This window comes from Hippopotamus amphibius, chromosome 3 (genome assembly GCF_030028045.1).
Source record: "Hippopotamus amphibius kiboko isolate mHipAmp2 chromosome 3, mHipAmp2.hap2, whole genome shotgun sequence".
NCBI classification, from domain to species: domain Eukaryota; kingdom Metazoa; phylum Chordata; class Mammalia; order Artiodactyla; family Hippopotamidae; genus Hippopotamus; species Hippopotamus amphibius.
Genome location: NC_080188.1, coordinates 54,006,347 through 54,030,464, shown reverse-complemented (window position 1 = coordinate 54,030,464; position 24,118 = coordinate 54,006,347).

The window sequence follows — 24,118 nt, the reverse complement described above, 5'->3', positions numbered from 1 at the left end:
TACCCCAATAAAAAAATTAAAAAATTAAAAAAGATAGTGTGTGCTCTAAGCTTCCAAAGGCTCATGTTCTATTCTTTGCATACACATGCAAAAACAAGCTTAACGGAGAGGAGAAAACCGAAACCTTCCTAACTTTCCACTGTGTAAACCACTATGGTGGTAACAGTGGATGGATTTGCTCAACATTCATCCCAACTTGTGTCTACCATGCCTTCCTGCACTGCCGAATCTGAAAAGATAAAAACTCTATTTCCCTGACTCGTATGAAGATGAATTTGAGCAAGAACTGGATTCCAACCTGAGTCGAGCAGGGAGGGAGATACTCATTGTGCTGGTGCAGATTTACCAGAAGATCACAGCCCCAGAGCCAACAATGATGGAGCCAGCTTCCTGATCCCTAGATTCTGGCCCAGGTGATGTGTTTCTGAACCGACAGTGGAGGCAGAGACACCCTGACTCCAGACTCACAGCTAAGGTAACACGACCCCAGAACCAACAGTGGACCAAGTAGCCTCCTGATTCCCCAACTTGCCGACTGTGCTGAAATCATGGTTCCTTTGTCAAGCTGGTGTGGGATGTCCTTTCGGTAGTAGCTCCTGGAGGGCCAGCTGGAGCCTGCTCCTCTAATCCTTCCCATAATTTTGTAAGCACACTTACTCCCTGTGTGAAATTTCCTTCTGCTTAAAATAGCTGAAGAGGTTTCTCCTATATCCAACCAAGCCCTGACTGACAGCGCCCCTTACCATAACTCCACCCAGGAGTTAACTCAGTCAAAAGCACAGAGCCTTGCTTGTTCCACCTGTCTATAGAAAACGTTCTCTGAGTCTTATCTAAACACTACTTTGTGTGGCATTTTAAGGATTTTTTTCTTTTACACTACTTTAATGACTCCTAAAAAAGAACATAAAATCCCTTTTATGTCTCCTTGCCCTCTCTCCTCCTCCATTTTTAGTCAGCCTCCATTTCCTGGGTCACGGTAAGCTCCTTGAAGTAGATTTGTTAATGCAAGGGTAATAAAACAAGACGTGCCTTGAAAACGTCGGAAGGGGGCTGGATGGGGCTGGACGAAACCGAGAAACTCCATTTTTACGTCAGTACAGATTATTTGTTTAAAAACTTTGCACCTGAGAAACGAAAATCTAGGATTCCACACTTGGTTTTAAAACAGAACATTAGAGATAATGTAGGCAAGCCTTCCAAAGATGAAAAAGTGAGGCATTTAGTTCTTCTTCGTCGTTTTTAAATCAAACAGCACCTTCCAGCATGTGGAGCAAAATCATTAATAATAATAATAATAATTAATAAATAAATAAATAATAATAATAATGATAATAATTGCTCACACCGTTGAGCGTGTATGCTGTGCAAGACTCTATGCTAGAGCAATGATTATTTCCCAACCTCATATCACTCCCAAGACATCATTTCCTTTCTATAAATGAAAAACTGAAGCACAGAGAGAGTAAGGAAGTTGTCCAGGGTTTTAGCTCTGTTTAACTCTAAAAAAAAAAAATAATTCTTCCAGGACATTCATTCCATCCATCACTGAATAAATCTTTTTTGAACACCTCAAGTTGGCTGTGCTTCCCAGGGGCCCATGCCCTTCATGGGCTAACCTGGGAGGTGCAGTTGCAGACAGGTCAGACACAGCACACTCACTTCTTGAAATACAAGTGGCCAGTCATGCCACTGCCACTGCTCAGGATACCTCGTGTGACCAGCACTCTCAAAGCATCAGGGACCATCTCTTTTGAAGACCACCTTGCTTTCGTTCTGACCTTTTCGGTGTTACCTTTCCTGCCTGAGCTTGCAACCCAGCATGCTACTTACCAGTTATGTAACCTTGGGCAAGTTATTTAAACTCTCTGAGCCTTGATTTCTTCATCCTTAATGTGAGCATAATAAAACTGCCTACCTCATGGGGCTACTGTAAGGATTAAATAGAAGACGGTAAACAGGGCACTTGGAAGAGTGCTGGCCCGTAGTGACACTCCATTGGTGTTAGTTGTGGCTGTTGTTATCATTACTGCTGTTATTTCTATAGCACCACACAATGTTAGAAGTGCACGGAGTACCTACTGTTGACAAGAGCATGAGAAAATCTTAGGGTATACTCTTCTCAGAATGAGAAGGCAACAGGAACACACTGGAGCTCATTCATTTCCATCTGATTTGCTTAAATCTTAGTTTAAAGACACAGTCAGTCTCTGATTCCCAGATCTGAGGGTTATCACAGTTTGCTTTGATAGTCCACAGTGACTTCTATCTCCCCAAACCAAGTACATCCCATTGGTCTCTGAAAAATTAAGTCCCTTGAAATAGACTGTGTTATACTACCTAAATCTCAACTTTAGGACTGAAGGAATTTTTTCCCCCACTTCCTGGGCATGCTGCCCTAACAACCCTTAGATCTCAGCCCCTGGGAATTACCCTCAAGCTGGCTGAATGCAACCCCCTCAACCAAAGTCTTACCCTCGTCCCAAGGGTCAACCTGCCTGTGATGACCAGTTGATGCAGGGACATGAAAATGCAGCCTCCAAGCACCAAGTAGGGTCAGCTCCAAAGGTCTACTGCAGATGCAGAGCTCACCATGGGGTCAACCACATCACCACCCAGCTCCTCCTTCTGCCCAGTCCCTCCCCAGCAGGTGCTGATCCCAAGAGCATGCTGTAATAAACTCCTTGCATGCTAACCTCTGATTTAGAGTCATCTTTCCAGGAATCCAACCTGCAACATGCATTCTGTAGATGTGAATTCCACATTTGCTACATGTCAGAAATGCTCTCTTCACAGACACCCACCTCAGCTCAACACAGTGGGCAACCCCCAGCTTCCGCGCCTCCCTGTCAGCAGCATCGCCTTATATCCCAGCAGTTCTGTCCCTCTTGTGTATGTTCTATTGTTGAGGCACTTCCAGCCTGCTTGTAAATCTAGTGTAAGAATGTTAGCATCATGACTCTGTCCGCTTCTGCCTTATAGCTTTTCTTTTTTTAATTTTATTTATTTATTTATTATTTTTGGGGGGGTACACCAAGTTCAATCAACTGTTTTTATATTCATTACTCATCCATGAGGTAGAATATGTTCAAATAGTATTCCTCCCCAAACCTTACTCTGGGCTTGGTCAGGGACTGGGCTCATGAAGTCTGGTCCCTACCTCGTCTAGGGGTGAGTCCTCTCCCACGTGGTTCCCCAGCACTTTATGCAGATCGACTGCTGTCAGCTCCGCTGAACCCCAGCTACCGACATAGCTGATGCTCACGTGGCTTGCCCAGTCCACAGGCTTCACCATCAACTGCTTAATGTTGTTTTCTGGTAGAAGGTGAACATAAATATTCACCTTCGAAGCAGAGAATAGACTCATTCAACCCAGTTTGTAGCTGTAATTTTTTTTTTTTTTTTTTGGCTGCGTCAGGTCTGCGTTGCAGGGTGTGGGCTCCTCTCTAACTGCAGGGTGCAGGTTTTGTCTCTCTAGTTGTGCCGCACAGGCTCCAGGGCGCATGGGCTCTGTAGTTCGCAGCACATGGCCTCTCTCATCGAGGTGCTCAAGCTCAGCGGCTGTGGTGCCCGGGCTTCTCTCTAGCTGTGGTGTGTGGGCTTTCTCTCTCTAGTTGTGGCGTGCAGGCTCCAGGGCGCATGGGCAGTTGTGGAGCTCGGGCTCCGGTGTGCAGGCTCCAGAGTGCGCATGCCCAGTAGTTGTGGCTTCCCAGGGCTTAGTTGCCCTGCGGCATGTGGGACTTTAGTTCCCCGACCAGAGAGCAACTTGCGTCCCTTACACTGGAAGGCAGATTCTTTACCACAGGACGACCAGGGAAGTCCCTGTAGCTCTAATTTTAAAAACACTGAATTCCTAGTTTCCTTTGAAACCAAAAGAATCGTCTTAGTGACAGAATTCAACCATGTGAGGGTGAATTTGACACAGTTACTATCTGGCCTGTGTACAGTGTCCAGCTTCCCAATAAGGAGGATATGACATAAATTTGCTTTGCTGCCCAAGGCAGGTACTTCAAAGTGTCTCTCTTCTCCCTGAGCACAAACCTGGCCTTCGTTGTTTCTGCTTCCTGCTCTCATCTCTGCCAGAACACTTGAGGAGCATTAATCCTCGACCCCAGGATGACTGTCCCTGGCACAGAAAGCCAGTGGAACTGCTGCACGGAGAGAAGAGCGGAGCACACCGGGCGGTGAGGGTTTGCGCAGACGAGGCTGCTCCCACTGTCGGTCACATGTACATGCTGTGCTGACAGCTCTCCACCGGGTCTCCCCTCTACTTTCCATCCTGGTCCCCAGCCGAGGACAGCAGACAGCTGTTGGAGGAGAGAACAGACTATATCCCAGAGGAGTCCCAGGAAGAAACGTAATAGTTCTGATGAAATCCTCGATCAGCCGCTTTGCCACACAGGTCAAACTTTAATCCTAAGGAATTTATCAAATGGATACGTCATGCTTTCAATTTGTGTATCAGCTAGAAAACAGTTCTCAGAATTACAGTACATATCAATAAAAGGATGCTTTTCGTTCAGGAAGAAAAAGAGATTGTGTAAAGTGATAAGAGAGAGAAGTAGCCAGTGTTGTTTCATCATGGCAAGGGAATGAGATGGCCGCCCTGCTATTAATGATGACAGTGGTCATAGCTACTATTTATTGGGAACTGACTATGTACCAGGAACTGAGCTAAATTTCTTACATTACCTTATTTAACCGTAATGACTAAACTGTCTTGAAGGAATTGTGCCCCTATTCACAAATAAGAAGATGGAGGTTTGCAGGGATTGAGTCGATTGCCCCAAGATACAAAGCTAGGAATGCTGTGGGGAAAGGGCTTCCAATAAAGGACTGTCTGACTCTGCCCTTAGGCTCTCCTCATTGGCCACTGGCCACTTTTCACACCTCCAAAAACCAGGATAGACATTCTGCCCTCAGCCATGCTTTCTCTTTCCTCTAGTAGTAATTTTAATCTCTCCAGGGCCTGCCCACCCTCAGATTCCACGCACACACTACTTGGCTGCATTCCCTGTCTGAAGACCCTCACCCCGCCAGCCTGGCTTCTCTGTAGGTATGATGCCTATCGGACCAAGCTCACAGTTCCCTTGCCTCAAATTCAAGACCACTTAACCCTGGACACACTTCTCGGAGGTATAGGCTTGTTTCTTCAGGCAGCTTACTCACCTGATATTTAGAGACAAGCACAAAAAAAGTCTTCAACTTATTTCCATCTTCAAAGTTTTCAATAAAGCCCTTTTAATACTGCCTCAGTCTCATCTTGAATTGAGGACAAACTCTTTCTAACTCAAGGACTTTACTTGCCCATTTTTATCTTCTCTGATGCTCAGTAAAGACTGAGTTATTTGCAGGGCATTTCTGAGCTATAGGTATTTTATTTCTAATTAGAAAATGACTGTCTTAGCACAGACCACCTCCATTTGGAGGGGACCGTTCCCTCCTTCGATGCTCGCAGCCTGTATACCTGCTACTTCTGCACTTGGCTTGCGCAGGTGTGACTGCTGTTATCTGGACACGTGATTCCCCAGCTCCTCCAGGTAGAAAGCTCACTGAGGGTTAATCTTCTGTCCTTGGAAGCCTTTTATATAGGAATTGCTCAAAAAACTGTTGCTGAGTTGAATTTTACCTTTTTCTCATCCAGAAACAAAGTCCAGAGTAAACCGATTCTCTAGACTGACCAACTCATCCCAGTTTGCCAGACTTTCCCGGGTTTGGCATTAAAAGTCACATGTCCTGGGAACTCCCTCAGTTTTAGGCAAACTGGAGTGGGTGGTCATCCTATCATCCTCTCTGGCATATGTACATCTCCTTAAATGTCATTCCTCCCGCCAGTCTGAGGGACCACTCCGAGGAAAGAACAAAATTATGATACACACACATTTAGGCTTTTCCAAAAAACATAAAATAGAATCTAACATAGGTGTAGACCCATAATTAGCTACAAGATAAACTTAAAAAGAAAACATGATTTTAGCCCTAAAGATATTTCTTTTCTACTTCTTTTAAAGAAATAATTATAAGTATTATATCATAACTACTAAAGATGAAATAGTTGGGTATTGTAGTTGAGGGTCAAATATTGAGGGTGTACTTGAGGGAGAAATGATGGCATGAAGAAGACCCTCAACGTGTACTGTCATCTCTTTGAACACCAATGTGATGTGAACTAAATGGCACCTGTGTAATTTTAGCAGCATACTGCACACATGGTTAAAAAAAAATCAATTTTTCTTAAGAGCCAAAGGGTTAAGGAGAGGTCGCAGGCACAATTGGAGAGCCTAAAAGCCAGATATTATTTTTGAAAGACTGTAATAGCCTGGTGATCAGTTCAAGAAAATCACAGTCATTCAAGATGATGTCTTACATGTACTGGCTTCTCTGTAAAATGAATTTACCTTTTCATTATTATTTACTGAGTGAGCCAGTATTTCATTTGTATGGATTTTATCCAGCAACAAGGGGGGAGAAAACACAGAAAATCTAATAAAAAGATGAAGCTGCTGTACAATATTTTGAGTCTGTATCCTGCCTTTTGAGGTCACGTTTCTGTCTTTTTTATGATGTTCGTTTTAGAAAATGAAAAAAATGTGTACATACAGAGGTATGCATTTTATGTACTACAATTGACAGCAAATGCGACTTGACAAGTATAGAGACATGCTTGTCAGGAATGACAGCAACAAAATAGTGGCAAAAATAAAATCACAACGTCACAAGGGTTTATCATTTGAGTAATAATGCAGAATCTTGTCTGCCTGGTATAAGCATTCCAGTTCTACCATTTCAGGATGGATGATGAGATATAATACAGTTAGATTTGGCACGGGGTGCCATTGTCCATATAAAGTTGAACCTCTAGAAAGCATGTTCGTTAGCAAGTCATCTCCTCTTAAAAGGGACCTTCACTAAACCTCCAAACTTGCCATTTCTTACCATCTACTGCTAATTCCTGGGTGATAGGGAGCTTCCCAGTTAAACATCTTGTTTATAAGATCATTGCATCATGCTGCCATCCAGTTCAGAGTTCACTAAAAAGTGTTTAAAAATTAAAATCTCTCATGCAATGATTTTCCATCCTGCACACCCCAAGAGGCTACAGTGTCACTATAAAGGACTATTACTCTATTTTGGATTTTCCCAATTAATAGATACTAAAAATATAGCTACTGGAAGCAGCCCAAGTGTCCATCAACAGATGAATGGATAAGCAAAATGTGGTATATACATACAGTGGAATATTATGCAGCCCTAAAAAGGAAAACAATTATGACACATGCTGCAACATGGATGAAACTGAAAGACATTACGCTAAGTGAAATAAACCAGTCTCAAAAAGACAAATATCATAAGATTCCACTTATATAAGGCACTTACAGTAGTCAAATTCATAGAGGCAAAAAGTAGAATGGTGATCACAAAGGGCTGAAGGGATGGAGGAATGAGGAGTATTATTTAATGAGTATAGAATTTCAGCTTTACACGATGAAAAAAAGTTCTGGAGATCGATGGTCGTGATGGCTGCACGACATTATTAATGTATTTAATACCACAGAACTGTACACTTAAAAATGGCTGTGATGGTAAACTTTACGTATGTGTATTTTACCACAATTTAAAACTTGGAAAAATATACTATCATATAAGGTTTTTGCTGTTGTTTTGGTTTTTTTTTTTTTTTTTTTGACCACACCATGTGGCATGTGGGATACAGGATCTTAGCTCCCCAACCAGGGATCGAACCCGTGCCCCCTGCAGCAGAAACACAGAGTCTTAACCACTGGACCACCAAGGAAGTCCCATATAAGGGTTCTTAAACTTTTTACACAACAACAGTGTCCTCATACTGAAAAAGGTCAGAACCATCAGTCTGGTGGGAAAAGTATGGGTGGGAAACATAGAAGCTGGGTTTTATCCTGTCTCAGACACTAACTAGGTTTTGGAACCTAAGCAAGTCATCTGTCATCTTTATGCCTCAGTCTCTCCATCGGATAAATGAAAGCAGATGAAGGAAGCTTGCTGAGCAGTTTAAACAAACATACCCTTCAAAGGAGTTAGCTATGACTTATCCAACCTCCTGCTCCATTGCTAGTAACTGTTACTCCAGGTACCAAATTAGCAACGTTCGTTTCTCAAATACCAAATCCACCTGGAACCATATTTATGATCCCAAATTCCCTATGTAGTGGTATTCATTCCAGTCCTATCGCTGGTTGTCAGTAGCTGACCACACTGTGGTTCCCTAACTCTTCAACAGCTTTGTGAGCAATGGAAAGCTTGCCTGTCACATGACACTGCTTCAGCACCCCAGTAGCTGAAGCAGTATTCCCTTTTAATCAGTGACCCATCTGAGTGTCTGTCCCACCCAGATCCAGAGCCATGGAGGCAGCCCTGAACCGTATGGTCCCTCAGGAGACAGTCAACAGCCACTCAGTTCTCACAGGCTGCCGGAGTAAAGGGAGAAGTTGAGCCACGTGAAGCTGGGTGGGGAGGTGGGGCAGATGTTGGCTTGTTTCCACACCACCTATTACAAAACCTCCACTCCCATTGCTGATTTCCCCTAACTTGAGAACTGAAGCTAAATCCTAAGTCTTAGCTCAAGCTGAAAATAAAAATTCAAGTTAAAAATCGACAATAAAATCTGCAGTAATTCTGGACAATCTTGGCCTTTGAAGCAACACAGCTAACTTAAAGATAAGTTGCAGAAATTCAATACTAAAAACCCATTTGAAACCACAGCTCTGTGGCCCATCCAGATGGATATAAAATAAAATTATTGCTTGCATTAAATAACATTAAAGAGGAAAAATGGAATATAAAATGGTATTTTTAAGGCAAAGCAATCGATTGATTGATTGTAACTAGGCAGAATGCTTATATGTACATTAATAAAGAGAAATTATTTTGAACAATAAAAATGGTTTAATATTTATTATTTTGGGTAAATTTAAGTTTGGAAGGAAATTAGAATGGAAGATAGAGATGTGCAGAAAGATTCAATCCAACTTAAGTGGAACCAGTTTTAAACAACTGACCTGTGATGCTAGCCCATAAAAAGCTCCCTTAGAAACCTCTGACATCTTTAGGGTCAAATGTCCATAACTCAGTGGCCATTTCATTATCTTAATCCAGTGGTGCATCCTTGTCACATGCTCCACCATCGCCTTTATTTTTGTTGTTCTTTGCTCTGCGCAGATCAGAAGCTGCAGGTTGTTAGAGAACCAAAAGTGCAGCCCCACTGGAAGTGGGAACCCCCCCCCCCAAATATTCAGTCAGATGGTATTATCTGTCAGAGCTGGAGGGGCACAAAGCAGACCACAGAGAAAGGTCTCTGCCGTATGTTAATGCTGACCTTCTCGGAGCAACGTGCTCTCTTTAGCTTCTACACGTGTCTAATCACTGGGGATTTGTCTAGCTACACGAATTTTTCACATTTGTCAGCTAAATCAGCGCTCCAAATGCACAATGCAGCACTTAGAAACATTATGTGAATTTATTAAATTCTCTGGAGGACTTTGGGTCCATAAAGCAGTAAATTGATTACAGGGAATCGAGGCCATAATATTTTCATCAGCAACAAAAGCAGTCGGGCTCCCATATTGTCCATGGCATGTGAAGAGAAACTGTTCCTCACTTCACTTAAGCCAGCAGGCTGAGGATCACACAGCAAATGAGAAGGCTCTGGGATGCCACAACGTGATCTGTCATTTCATCAGTTTCTTTTAGAATGCCAGCTTTCCGGTTTACTAGGTACAAGAACACATGTGAGAAATATACATGGCCCCTCTCTACTCTGGATTTGCCAAGGAATGCTTTCAGAATTAGCCCTTGAGATCATCTGCCCATTGACTTTACCATGAAATTGTCTATTGACATTGCCATCAAAATGAGGAGCATTAATTACTAGCAACCCAAGAGGAGATGATGGGTCGACGGTAATGACACAATTTTGATAACAGACATCATTATACATTGTTTGATGACCATGTGACTGACTCCCCTTGCCCCCTTCCAAAGAGGGAAAAGACAATCCTAACATTTTCCTACTCTTCTGTAGCCTCTGACTACACAAAGTTTCTGTATGAGAGAAATAGGGACCTTGCTACAGAAAGGACCATGGATTTAGGGAGTATTGGCTCCTCTCCTTGCACCACAGCCCTTGGACTGAGAGCTTTAGCTGTGATGGAGGAGAAGCAGGGTCTCCATAAGGCCTGAGAACAGCTGGGCTAAAGGCTAACATGGAAGGAAGGGCTCTGTTTTACTAATTCGTGGCTCCCCAGTGCTTGGCAGACTGCCTGGTGATAGTAGACCCCAGTAAGTGTTTGTTAAATTCAACTGAAATATTAAGATAACTCAACAGTTTGTCAAGTTATGCAATATCAGAGCATTAAAAATTACCTTACGAGTTGTTTTGAAATGTAATAATTTGCAAGCATAAATGTATTTCATATGCAGTAATTCACAAAGCTAAGTCCAGCACTTCCCAGTTCATCTTAAAACTGTATATTTAAGCAACCCTTGACCCTACAGCAAAAGCTATCCATTATATCCAAATTTTTCCTGGAATATGTGCCTGTCTAAAATAGTCTTTCTTTCTTTTTTTTTTAAATAAATTTATTTATTTATTTATTTTATTGGCTGTGTTGGGTCTTCATTGCTGAACACGAGCTTTCTCTAGTTGCAGAGAGCGGGGGCTACTCTTCATTGTGGTGCACGGGCTCCTCATTGCAGTGGTCTCTCTTGTTGCAGAGTACGGGCTCTAGGCGCGTGGGCTTCAGTAGTTGTGGCACATGGGCTCAATATTTGTGACTCACGGGCTCTAGAGCGCAGGCTCAATGGTTGTGGCGCACGGGCCCAGTTGCTCCGTGGCATGCGGGATCTTCCCGGACCAGGGCTTGAACCCGTGTCCCCTGCATTGGCAGGTGGATTCTTACCCAGTGCGCCACCTAGGAAGTCCTAAAATAGCCTTTCAAAACTGGAATTATCCAGGCCACACCAGAGCATATAATCAATTTAGAATTAGCCATCGTTTTTGTGTATTTCTTCTTCCCCATACTATTGGCTGCAGTTGCATAATTTGCAAAGACGGAATCTCCCTCTGAATTTTTTGTTTGTGGAGGGGGATGGCTGGCTTTTCTCCTCTTATTGCTTATCTGATGCTAAAATCCTATCAATCCTTCAGAAGCTAATCTAATTCATTTTGAGATTAATACTGTGAACTCAACACAGTCCAAACCCAAAAAGCCTCAGTTGCTTCGTGAAACAGCACCACCTACTGGCTGAATTGTCACATTGCGCCACCACATTCTCAGCCTTGAAATCCGTCCTAAATTGCTGAACTCTCTCCCTTCGGGAAACTTTGACAAGTAACTTCACAAACAGAACCGATTAGAAAGACTTCAAATTTAATAAAACTTTTACTGTATCTTACCTTCATGGAAACTACTCCCTGCTTACCATATTTGTTAAAAAAGAGAAAAATATCTGATCTCTACCTTTTTTCATCAACCGTAAAATCGTAAAAGACAAAAGTTGCCTTTCAGGTCTGACACCAGCATCAGATGGATTCGAACCAAGCATTCATGTCTTTGTGTCAAACGAGTTCAGCAGCACTATCCCACGTGTAGTAAATACAAAGTACCAAAACTAGCTTTAATGATATTCGTATAGGTAGTTTTTTCGCTGTGAACATTTATTTATTCCTGATCAGAACATTCAGTCAACAAATATTTACTGATCAACCCGTACAATGTGGTAGGTTTTATAAACGAGGATATAGGAGTCTGTGGAACCATAGAGTGAGGGCACCTAACATAGTTAAGGGGGATTCAAGGACAACTTTCTAGCAGGCACAATACCCCACCCATGTCCCCTCAACCCACACTGAAAGTCACGTGTAGCCTCAATAGTTGTAGCCACACTGATGTTTTCCTCCATCAGGTATCTGCACCTCCCTGACTAAGGATTTCTGCTAGGTACAAAACGGACCAGCTAAAAGTGTCAGGGAATTAACACCCCCAAAGCAACCCTCAATCAGTGAGGAATGGGAGTCGGTGGATAAATACCCCAGCTTCCTTGCCCCTCAATAGATAATTCTGAAGTGTATTTCACTCAGGCTCTTAAGAGGTCCCCAGTGGAACCTATGCAATTATTATGTTGATACAGCTGTTGGGATTTCAATAGGGTCTACAAATAACATCCATTTTCCCCACAAATGTTGTGAGACGATTAAGAAGAAAGACCAAGAATAAAGCAGATAGGGGACTGGATAGCACGTTAAAACTGGAGGATGTGGCTCATACCTTTATGGACGTGGATTCCATTATACTTATCTTCTGAGTCACAAGCAGCACTGGAAAGGGACAAGCCTCCCAGAGACAGGGCATGTCCCTGGTATGTTTATGGGAAGGAAGATCAGAGTAGAATGCAAGCTTCCCGCAGGCAGGCTCATTCCCAAGAGAAAAGGGGAGCGTCTGGGTCACACGGTCATAGTTACTCTTTCCACACCTGCCAGTCAGATAAGTGACTCCTCCCCCAGGGAGGATCAAAGGGGCCAAAAAGGCCAAAAGTATTATACCGGAGGAGCTCCCTACACACAGGCTGAAACATCAACAATGAGAAGAACTGTCCCCAATACCACCAACCAACATCACATCCTGTCAACAGCACTTTAACATAGTTTTGCTAGTTCCATGATTCCTCCTCAGCACCACTCAGTATAACAAATAAAAACAAAATCTTATCATTTCCACACTCCCAATGCACTTTCCAGGTGATACTGGCCCTCAATTAAGACCAGAGTAATCAGGGGACTTCCCTGGTGGTCCAGTGGGTAAGACTCTACGCTGCCAATGCAGGGGGCCGGGGTTCGATCCCTGGTCCGGAAACTAGAGCCCACATGCATGCCGCAACTAAGTGCCCCACATGCTGCAACTAAGAACCTGCATGCTGCAACTAAGACCCAGTGCCACCAAAATAAATACATATTAGAAAGAAGAAAAAAGACCAGAGTAATCGATTATATGAGTAGACAATGATCATTAAAGCAATGGTCTCTAAGACATTAATAAATGGATTTTAGCCATGTAGTGCCTGCCTATAAAAGGCACTTAAGAAAAGCTTTGCTTTTACCGGATTCTTCTTTTAACACTTTTTGTACCCTAACTAGGTACCAGTACCACTGCACATTTATTGAACCCTCACAATAACCTTATGAGGTGAGTACTGGTATTATTCCTACTACTCAGATCTGAAAACTGAGACTTTGGTTAGAAAATGTGCTGAAAGTCGGACAATTGGGAAGGGTGGAGCCAGGATTCAAACCCTGGTCGATAGAAGGCCAAAACCCATGCTCTTGAGCACTGCCTATCCTTCTCCTCTAATGGCTAAGCTACGTGTAGGTCTTAAAATAAGCCACTCAATTTGTTTTAAATTAGAAATGCCAACAAGACAATGAGTTCTGAAACTAATTAATGAATAATACAAATGGATTCCAATATTGTTTCATGATTAATTAGCTCCCAAGTACACAAACCAAACACTGCTTGGAACAAAAGACTAGAAAAACCAGAAAGAGGAAGGCAAGGATTCCATCTTTCTAGACAAACGATTGCCAGGTATCTTCCACTCTGGAATCAATCCCAGTAGTATTGCTAACTCTTTGAGTTTCTATTTACCTCCATTCTGTATATCAATGAGATTCTCTTATTTCAGTGGTTTTTATTTTCCATAAGCACCACTTGTGAAATACATACAATTCTGAAAAAAGCTACAGGTTGAACATATATGCAATTCATACTACAATATAGCCCTTTACTGCTTAGTATTGTAATTGTTTTTCATGTCTTTAAATTCAGAGAAGTCAAGGACATATTCTTAGGATCTAAAATGAAACCTGACAAAAATTAGGGGTTCAAATAACTGTTTATTTGAATAAATGGATGAATATCTCTGAAGTGTTTAACTTACTAAAATGTTTCTCACAGGATTTTTTTCTTTTGGAAATTTTCAAAGATATGTTAAGTGAACCCAAAACAGATCAATTCAAGTGAACTGAATTTGTGGTCAAGTTTTTTCTCCTTAATGGAAATAGATTGTTGCACCAAGAGTAGCCACTCTCTCTGGACCTAAGACGAATGCGCTTTGTCTAGAAATCCTAAGCTTGGCGTTGAATTCATCAACTCAATGCATCTTTGAGTTGCCTCCTCTTGAAGAGGGGATAAGTTTGTGCTATTGCATTGTACTCAGGGAAGTTAAAGTATTTTGGCCCTTGCAGAGTTGCGTGCACAAGGAAAGGGTATGGACGTGTGCTGGTGTCTGAGCAGTGGAATGCAGTGGGTTGAGTTGCTCCTTTAGTTTGCTCATTTGCCCAGCAAGCATTCTCACAGATTCTATCACTATGGTAACATATTCACGTTACTAAGGTCCCTTCTCCTCCGACCCCAACCACAGCGTGCTCAGACTCAAGCTGGTTGTCCGTGGTGCCCCTTACCCTTATCACACGATTGGTACAAGGCCTGGCATATGACCCAAATCAGGCCAGAGCCCTTCCTTCGAGATTCTTCTATTTGTACCTGAGTCATAAAGCAGAAATGGTATGAAATCTGGACCTCTGACAACAGGCTTCTCTGAAGCAAGAGGGGATAAAACCAAACAGATATGAGAAACAGAGGGGCAGGTCTTGGTGACACTGGGTCCTGGATCTAGCCTCCAAGTCCACGTCTGCTACAACTTCCTCAGTTCCGTGAGATAACACAGAACTTTTCTTATTTAAGCTAGTTTGAAATAGGTGTCCATCACCTGACACTGAAAGAGACCTGATTAATATACCAGGGTTTTTCCCTAGCCAGATAAGGGATCCTCCCTTTATGACACCAGTCCTGTGGGGAGAGTTTTCAAGTCCAAACAGCCCAAAAGTCCTCATAAACTTTTTAAACCATCTTTCTGGCCAGCTGAGGATGAAGTGAATTCAATGCATTCATAATACTGACCACAGGATGGCGCCTAAGGCATTCTTTCCAAGACGTCTCAGCCATCCAGGATGATAGCCAAAGCCTCACGTCTTACTTATGCCCCACACAGATTTTATTAGGCTTCAAAATTGTTCCATTCTACGTGATTCTATGTGCATTCTGGCAGTTACAGTGTACCTCACAGAGTATCTTACACTTAATGGTCTTCAGCTGATAGTCAAATCACCAACACGTTGAACAAATGTAAAAAGGTGAGGTTTGGTCATTTCTTTCAGGAAAGCAGATCAACCTACAATGTGTTTGGGAAATTTAGTCATATCAGCACGTTGTATGACAGCTGAGATCTCCAAACCCTGATTATGCACCCATGAAATCACCCCGATTATCTGTTCTTTCTTCATGGCCAAATACAACTTTATATTATTTTTAAATCATTTTCCCTGTTGACAACTTAGTCACAAGTTTATGTCCCTGTTTCTAAACCAGATTTAAGGTCCACCAATTGGCCCAAGAAGTATTCTTAATGCTCGGCTTCAGTTTTCAATTACAACTACTACATATAAGGTCAACACAAAAATATACTACATTTTATAGTGTATACCATTGAATTATACTTTGATGTGAGTTTATGAAAATGAAGGACAAATCTCTTGGATAAATGCAAAGATCCTACCACCAGAATGAAAGTTTTTGAACCCTCTTTATGGGGAAAGTCCTTCTCCATCGCCCGCCTTCTTTGATAGTAAAACACCATCATATGTTATACCCAGATCACAACCTGTAAGTTTCCTTTTTAGCACTTGGCACAATTTGTAATTATACATGCATATTTAATTATTTGCTTAAGATTATTCTCCCTCTCTCTATAGTTACTCTGTCCATGAGGGAGGAACTGTATCTATTCTGTACCTCTATGTACTTAGCACCAATACCAATGACTGGCATTCAATAAATATTTATTGAATGAATAGACAAATGATAGTGTCACAAATCTGACTCAATTTACTGAATACAGAGTGACTATAAAGCAGGTGCAATTATTTGTCAGGACATGATTTATGTCCTGATAAACAATGGTAGGTTCACAGAACGATTCCAGAGTCCAACCAATCCAGTTTGGGAGAACAGTCTTACTCAGGGAGCCTAGGATCTGTACCAGTCACTGGTGTCCAACCCATTTCCAGCACACACTCTCCTCTCTCCAAGGAGGCAGCTGACTAAGAAGTTCAGTGTCTATTCCTGTCCCAAAGAGAATTCTCCCTAAACTCTCTTGGCCAAAGATGGATCAAACTCAACCTGGTCTGAACCCTACACAGGATTCTTAGTCAATTAGCATCTTTTTAACCAACCTCTCTTTCCTGTTTTGTCTCTCCTTATACCCACTCATTCCTGGTGATCTCTGATTTCCCACGCTTTCATTAACTGTTTAACCTGGCTCTAGCTTGTCTCCTGGCTAAAAAGGACTTTTTCTCCACAAATTAGCAAACATACAGAAGTATTTACATAGAATATGAAGACTGCCCACAACAAAGAACATACTGAGCAATGCTGACTACCGCTGTACCTGTTAAAGATACTTAGACTGAAGAAAATAAAATTAACTCTGGGCAACTTAAACTAAAAGCAGTGTATTAGAAGGCCACGTGATAACTCATAGAATCAAAAGAAACAGAGACGCATCGGGCCTCAAGGAGGAAACAGGGCAGTTTGGAGGATCTGGGTAGCAGGAAATAATGAACAGATTCTCCTTGAGATGCCTCACTCAAAGTAAACCACTTCAGTCCAGACTCCAGCTTCAGAGGAGGAATCTGATTGGCCTAGAGTGGATCATGAGATCAACCCTTGACCCAAGAAAGGGCACCTTGATTGACAGGCCCTCCAAGAATTCAGTCTAGGGGAATGCTTTTGCTACTCAAAGGAAAGGAAATAGAAAAGTCCAGATGTCCCTTAGGGCCTGTAAATCTAGTGTAGATTCTGTTGGGTCCTAAAGCGTGCCATGTACCCTTAAGCAAAGTGAAGCATCATATTCTTTCAGAAGTCTCCACAATGCTGGGCCTAATCTCTGAGCTCCGCCAGAGTTTCCCTCCCACAACATTTTGACCAACAATAAGTAAGCAATGAAGTCAGAAGGAAAATGGGAATTAAAATGGCCATTATCCAAATATCTAAAGCCAGATGCACGTGACTTATGGAAGCAAATCACTCTATTCCTTCATTCATCATGCCTTTGTTGAGTGACTATGCTGTTTTACTTGACATTTCTGTGACTTCCCTGGTGGCGCAGTGGCTAAGACTCTGTGCTCCCAATATAGGGGGCCCAGATCGGATCCCTAGTCAGGGAACTAGATCCCACATGCATGCCACAACTAAGGAGCCCGCCTGCTGCAACTAAGACGCGGCACAACCAAATAAATAAATATTCAAAAAAAAATAAAAATAAAAGTAATTGACATTTCTCTCTAGAAAAATCTCCCTTCTCTCCCACCTCCCACCACACCTTGACCCCCACCCCCATACACACACACACACACACACACACACACACACATCTCTAGGCACTGTCTTCCTGATCAAAACAGTAGTAGAGAGAGCTTCAGTCTAGAAATCTGAGTCTCTTCTTTTTCATCTGTAACAGCCTAATTCACATGGATCAATTAAGGGTACATAGGCAAAGGTGCTTACATGCATAGAAAAATAAGATAGTGTTTTTATTGCTAATAAAGTATTATTTCTGAACCATTTTCCCATTTCAGGGCTTTTCTCCCCTTTCTCCACTCTTCTTCTTCAAGTCCAGAAACCTGATGACTAGCGGGGCTTTTGAGAAGCAAGGGGCGGGGGTTGTTTTTTGATTTTTTTAGTGGTAGAACAAAGAGCCTGATAACCTCAATCCCAAAAGGAAGTTACAGACTGAAAATAGTTTAATATTTTTAAATTAATATTATAGTTTAATATTAAGAAGCGGGGGACATGGGGGTCTGTTCCCAGGAAGGCCCAGAAATGTGTTGGTCAGTTTCAATAGCACCTTGGATGTAATCTAGGACAACACATAACACACAGCGTTCCTGGTAATTGTGTCTGTCTGTCTGTCTCTCAGACGAAGCCGTGAGGTCTATTATTCTAGTGTCCACAGTCCACCAGCCTTTCTTGAGCCGTCTCCTCTCAGGCTGGTTTTGCTGTGTACGAAATTCATCCTATCTTTCTTTGCTTCACAGGCCTCGGTGCCTACTGCATGCAGAAGTGTCTTGTGCCTCCCTGCCTTTCCTTTGGTCACCACGCCCATGCACGTCATCACGGGTCCTCCTCATCCTCAACTCCAAGGCTTCTCCAAGTCCCAGTCGGCTCCCGGTCAGTTCCACACCCCTGCTGGTAACTGTTCTGTGCAACTTCACACGGGCATGCGGGCGAGCAGCGGGAGGAGATTCTGCCTACACACGCCACACCCTTCTCTCTTCCTCAGCTGCGCCACGTTCGCGTCGGGGCTGCGACAGAAGGACTTCTTTCAAGGCTTGCTGCCTTCCAGCTCCTCCTGGAAAATAAGGGGCAGGTCCACTCTGCCCTAATATCCTCCAAGACATATTAAAAATGCCTCTCCTTTCTCATTCTCCACCTCCACCACATGGCTCAGTGTAGGAGGCCCGTCTCAGACACTCAACAGCATCAAAGTCTCGGGCATGTTCTCTCTGAAACTTGGCTTCCCACACGTCACTTAGACTTTGATGCCTATCTGATGGGGAACTACTCCCACCCCACTGCACATCCTCTCCAGGCTACAGTTAGAAAGTAAACGCAATGCTTAAGAACTCCTTTTCTCTCTCAAAAGTCTGACTCTTCCAACAGGAAGCCTGATTTTCAGTATCATAACAAATGCTGCCATGTGCGTTTTTAAAATCAATTCAGAAACTCAATTTTTGCACTTTTTAGGGCCCAAGCAGTGAATGCTACCAATAGGCAGTAGCCTATGGGACAACAAGAAAACTACAGGAAAGAAAAGCATAGGTTATTATTTTGCAATTTTATCTTGTCACACTAGTCTGCGTGTTATGTGAGGACTTGGAAATGAACAATGAAGGCATTTGGATATGGTTTTCTAAACTCAAATGACGAGTTAAACTAAGTCAGCAGGAGTCTTGGGAACTATATCTAGCATCATTGAAAGTCAGAGCTGGCAAGACCTGGAGAATTCATCATTGTCTGACCCCTTCACCACAAAGATAAAGCGCTGAAGCTTTGGGAAGCGGGGAACAGATGGAATCAAGTGATTCGCCCAAGGGCATGGAAACAGACACTCCCTTTTCATTTTTAGCGACCATCTCTTCAGTGCTTGCTCTATGGCAAACACCCTGCTGTCACTACATAGTCATTGTCTCATTTACTCCTTCCAGCACCCCTGAGAATTGGTATGATAAGGCTCATTTTACAAAGCGGTAACTGAGGCGTACAGAGTTTCATTTATTTGCCCAATGTCATAGAGCTACTACGTGGAGAGCCAGTTTTCCACGCCAGAGCCCAGGATTCTAACCTGGAGTTACTGTGTTCCAGATACAACACAGAGGGCTGAGAATACAAGGAAAGATAAGGTACCCTACCCAGCCCTGAGTCACTGGATCTGCTAACAATACAAGCTACTGTTGGTCTGCTACTGTGACCTGCAGTGATATTTCTATCAGGTCAGGAACAAGGATTTCTCCTTGGAAGTCTACTCAGTAGCAACTACTTACTCATAGGCAATGCCATTTTGTGTAAGATCACAGCACTTGGGATCTGAAGGCTCTGGTTCCAACCTCAACTCTGCTACCTACTCATCAGTCATGAGTCCTGTGTTAGCCTTTCTTCCCTACCTGCAAAAGTATAAGTGCCCATCCCAGTTAGCTCATAGGACTGTTGTGAATTTCGAAGAAGTTTGTAGACTTGGAAGTCCTCAGCACAAGGTGAAGAACTATTGTAAATACACATCTGAAGTTGCATTGCATATTCTCCCACGAAGGTTTTCAAAACTCTTTATAAATAATTGTAGTCAGTTCCTGAAAATTTTGGAAAGGAAGATGCAGTGTGGTTCATAGTGGGAGGGGAAGGAGGAGGAAAGAAATGAACCACAGATCAACCGAACAGCATTAGCCGTGTTCCAGCTCGAAAGTCGATCGGTGGTTCCACAGATGTTCAATTTATTAGTATGCTTCTTAATATATACGTGGTACAGACATTCTTTTTTATTAATGTATTGAATAATAAATCTTTGAATTTTTCACAAGAAAGGAAAGCATTACTGGAGAAAAGCTGTAAAGCAAGAGGTAAAAGAAATATGTGGACTCTTTTCTGAGGAACTTTTATGTTTGGGGTTCTTATGTGAAGGGAGCTTAAGACCACACAGTTTCTATGGGTGGAGGGAGGTGAAAAGAACCCACCTAGCCTACTGACTTCTCTAAACTCAGACCTCACCAAGTTTCAGCCTCAGAATAATTGGGTGCCCACTTTCCCCACTTGAATGGAAGGAGACCATTTCCTCTTCCAAGAAAAAACCCTCATTTAGTCTAGAGAGATAACACATTTGTCATAACTATAAATTTATTTGGAAGAACAACTGGGCTTTACACAGGCCATCTGGAGAAGACAAATGTTTCATGTAAGCATGTGGGAAATTTCACTGACAACATATGCAGCTAAATGAACTGTCTTCAGCATTGCCAAAAGGAGAAAATTCCATTACATACAAGGAAGGTATCTCAACAATCACCTCAAAATAAATACACATCAATCTTTTAATTTAACTAAAACATACGTAAAGTGTAGCTATGTTTCTTTTCAATGTACTCACAATCAAATATACAGCCTCTGCAGAGAGATGCATTGGGCTCAACTCTGCAGGGACAGCTCTGAAATCACTGCATTCATCCACTCATGTTTAAACAAATACATCTTCCTGCACCTCCCACGCTTTGCACACCTTCCACTCTTCTGAACACTGGACATGACATCACGGAAACGTGTTAGCCAGGAAACCAGAAGTCCTAGTCCTACCTTCATCACTAATTCACAGAGTGACCTCAAATCCTGTTACCAATCTGTTTTAGTTTAATACCCTCTAAAATGAAGAAATAATTCCATCCCTATTTACGTCTTAGGGTTTTCTGTGAAGGTACTACTAATATCTCACATCAGTATAATATTTTACAATTTATTGTCTTTCAAGTATATTATTTCATTCACAACAAATTTAAGCCCATTTTATAGATAAGAAAATTGATGCTGTATTAGGGAAAAGGCAGGGCTATAATAAACAAACTGCAGGACTGCGAGGGAAAGAGCCCCGAGAGGAGCAGCCCAGCCGCTCACCGCCTGCAGAGCAAGCAGCCCCCATGCATGAGGTTACAGAGAGAAGGTGGACGACGGCTCTGGATCACAGCGTTCACAAGGCCTGGAATGCAGCCACCGACGTGTACCTGCTAGCAATCCTTGTGAGCTGTGGCTCTTCATGTGTGCCAGAAGGAATAAAAGGAAAATTAGGAGGACATTCAGTGCCCAACTTTTATGACACAGTAAGCAAAATTCGTTTAAGACGGCACCTGGAAAGGTTTACCATCTCCAGGAAGTATGCCTATCCCCAGCCACAGCGCCACGCTGACCGAGCACAGCTCTTGCTGGAATGAGATCTCAGAAAATGAGCAGCACAAAGGATTGTTATTCCAGAGTGAGGTCTCAGCCTACTAATCATGAGCAGCGTTTTTTGCTGTTTTTCTTTTTAACTTCTATCTCCATAAAATCATTTAATTTGTGACTTTTCCCCAATTTTTTGGTGTGTTTTGTTTCGCTTTTTAAAATCGCATCTCCAAATCATTTGTTACACTAATTAAAAATGCCGCAGAAGACCTCAATACCGAGCATCTGCACGTACCTAAGAAGACAGACTATCACCAGAGACAGTGATTTTACCTTGTGAAGACCTTTGGTTTCTTCAAGATACAGTCAGGAATAAAAACACATCTTTGGGGACTTCCCTGGTGGCGCAGTGGTTAAGAATCCACCTGCTAATGCAGGGGACTCAGGTTCAATCCCTGGTCCAGGAAGATCCCACATGCCACGGAGCAACTAAGCCCATGTGCCACAACTACTGAGCCCGTGCACTCTAGAGCCTGTGTGCCCTAGAGCCCGTGCTCCACAGCAAGAGAAGCCACCGCAATGTGAAGCCCACGCACCGCAATGAAGAGTAGCCCTCACCCCCTACAACTAGGGAAACCCTGCGCACAGCAATAAAGACCTAACGCAGCCAAAAAAAAAAAAAAATCTTTGGAAGCAAGAGTCTGACGCGTATGCCACTTTGATTTGAACTTTTTCGCAAAATTAAAAAATAAAAATCTCGTCATTGGAATAACTTTCTCTTGGATTGTGTTCTGGGATAATGTAGCATGGATAATGGACTAATGTGTGTTCTTGTGGCTGTTGTTACCTCTGAATTCACGATCTTTGCTTCTTCAGAACTTGCACAGTAAACTGTCTTTTCTGTAGTGAAATCTTGAAGCACATACCCTGGCTAATTGTGGAAGTTTTCTGTGACTGGAATTGTCCCCCTTAATTGTGTTCCCAGGAGCTTCTTCCACCAGAAGAGTCTTCTTTCGGCCGTGCTGGGGCCATGCTGCTCGATACATGGGCACCTCTGTTGTTAGTGACTTGCTTTTTGATCATATAACTATCAATGTTTAATGCAACTGCCTGGTTTCTTATGCTTTTTTAGCATAATAAGCTTCCCTGAAGACTGTCATATCTTCCATCATTTTTGTACTGTAAATTGAAATGTTTTTGCTCAATTTTTCCTATTTATTTCAAATAAAAGGTGGTTGGAGGTAGTGGTAGAGAAGTTTAACTGTCCATGTAACTGTCGAAGAATTCATTTTTTTAATCAAAACTATAATTTTAAGAGTTAGAGTTAATATTTCAAGCATTATTGCCTTTTCCTTTATAATTATGAAGTAAAGAATATAATTTTAAATGAAAAGGTTTAAAACAAATAAAATCATTTCAGGGAAATTACACTTTTAATTTATATCTTTCATATAGATAGATAGATAGATAGATAGATGATAGATAGATAGATGATGGATAGATAGATAGATAGATAGATAGATAGTACAAGGTGAATTGTTGACCAAATTGAATAGTTCTTTCTTAACTTGCAGATGAGTTTGAACGCACCACCTGTATGTAGAATGAATACACGGACTGAAGGATCGTAAAGAGTCATAATTATGGCCTGGGGGGGTAGCAGAGCAGCAAGGCGACAATCTTCTGAAACTTTGCCTTGCTCTTAGAGAACCACTGTGTAATCATGAGCAGGAGTGGTTTACCTGCTGTCACTGATGTGTGGCACAATCTGAACAAATTACAAAAATTGTCTATCTCAGCTGATTCGAACCAATAGTGTACCTACATAAATACAAATCACAACAAAAAAAAGTAAAGATAAAAAATAAACTGCAAAAAGTCAGTGGCTTAACACAATAAGGTTTGTTTCGCGTTCACGTAACAGCGTAATGCCAGTGTTCCTGGTCACTGAGTAGCTTTCCGGCATGAGGTGATTGAAGAGCCTGGGCTCCTTCTCTCTTGTGGCTTCACCAGGCCCTAGAACCTCAGAGTCCTCTGTCTCCAGCTGGGAAAGAGATAAGGAGAGAATACAGAAAGCACAGCCACTTGTAAGCAACCTCTTCCTGGCAGTGACTCAAATGACTTCCACTCACATCTCATTGGTGAGAACCAGTTAATGGCTCCACCTAGAAGCAAGGGGGCACTGAGCAGTGTAGCTCTCGGCTGGGCAGCTGCTTCTCAGTGATGATGCCATTTGGTGCAAGAGGGAGCATAAATTTATGGTGAATAATCATCTCTGCCATGACAGAGGGGTTATGTATTTACCTCAAGGCTGCACAGCTAGTAGGTAAGTGCATTAGCTATCTATTTCTGCACAACTCACTACCACAAACTCAATAGCTTAAAGCAACGCGCATTCGTTTCCTCACAGTTACTCTGGGTAAGGAATCTGATCGTGAGTTAACTGGTCTCTGCTTCAGAGTCTCACTAAGCTACAGTCAAGATGTCCGTCTGGGCTGAGGGCTCATCTGGAGGCTCAACTAGGGAAGGATCCACTTTCCCACTCCCATGGTTCT